Source organism: Arachis duranensis, chromosome 1 (assembly GCF_000817695.3).
Source record: "Arachis duranensis cultivar V14167 chromosome 1, aradu.V14167.gnm2.J7QH, whole genome shotgun sequence".
Taxonomy (NCBI): domain Eukaryota; kingdom Viridiplantae; phylum Streptophyta; class Magnoliopsida; order Fabales; family Fabaceae; genus Arachis; species Arachis duranensis.
The window spans coordinates 101381710-101381988 of NC_029772.3; positions in this window are offsets into that span (position 1 = coordinate 101381710).

The window sequence follows — 279 nt, forward strand, 5'->3', positions numbered from 1 at the left end:
AATAATTTTTTGTCAAACTTTCTTTTTGTTGGTGTTTTTAAAAGTACCCTGTGACATAAGTTAGCAAAATTTTTAAAATATTAGTATTTTTATCCGTAATAACATTACGGGAATATAAATTTTTTAAAACTACGGTTCACTTTGTTCTGATAGTATAAATTATGTATGGCACAAAAAATTTATAAAATCAAACTATTTTTACAAAAAAAAAATTGTAAATTGACAAAAGTCTCTATCTAAAAAGACCAAGGTATCTATAAATAAAAAATAAATAATAAT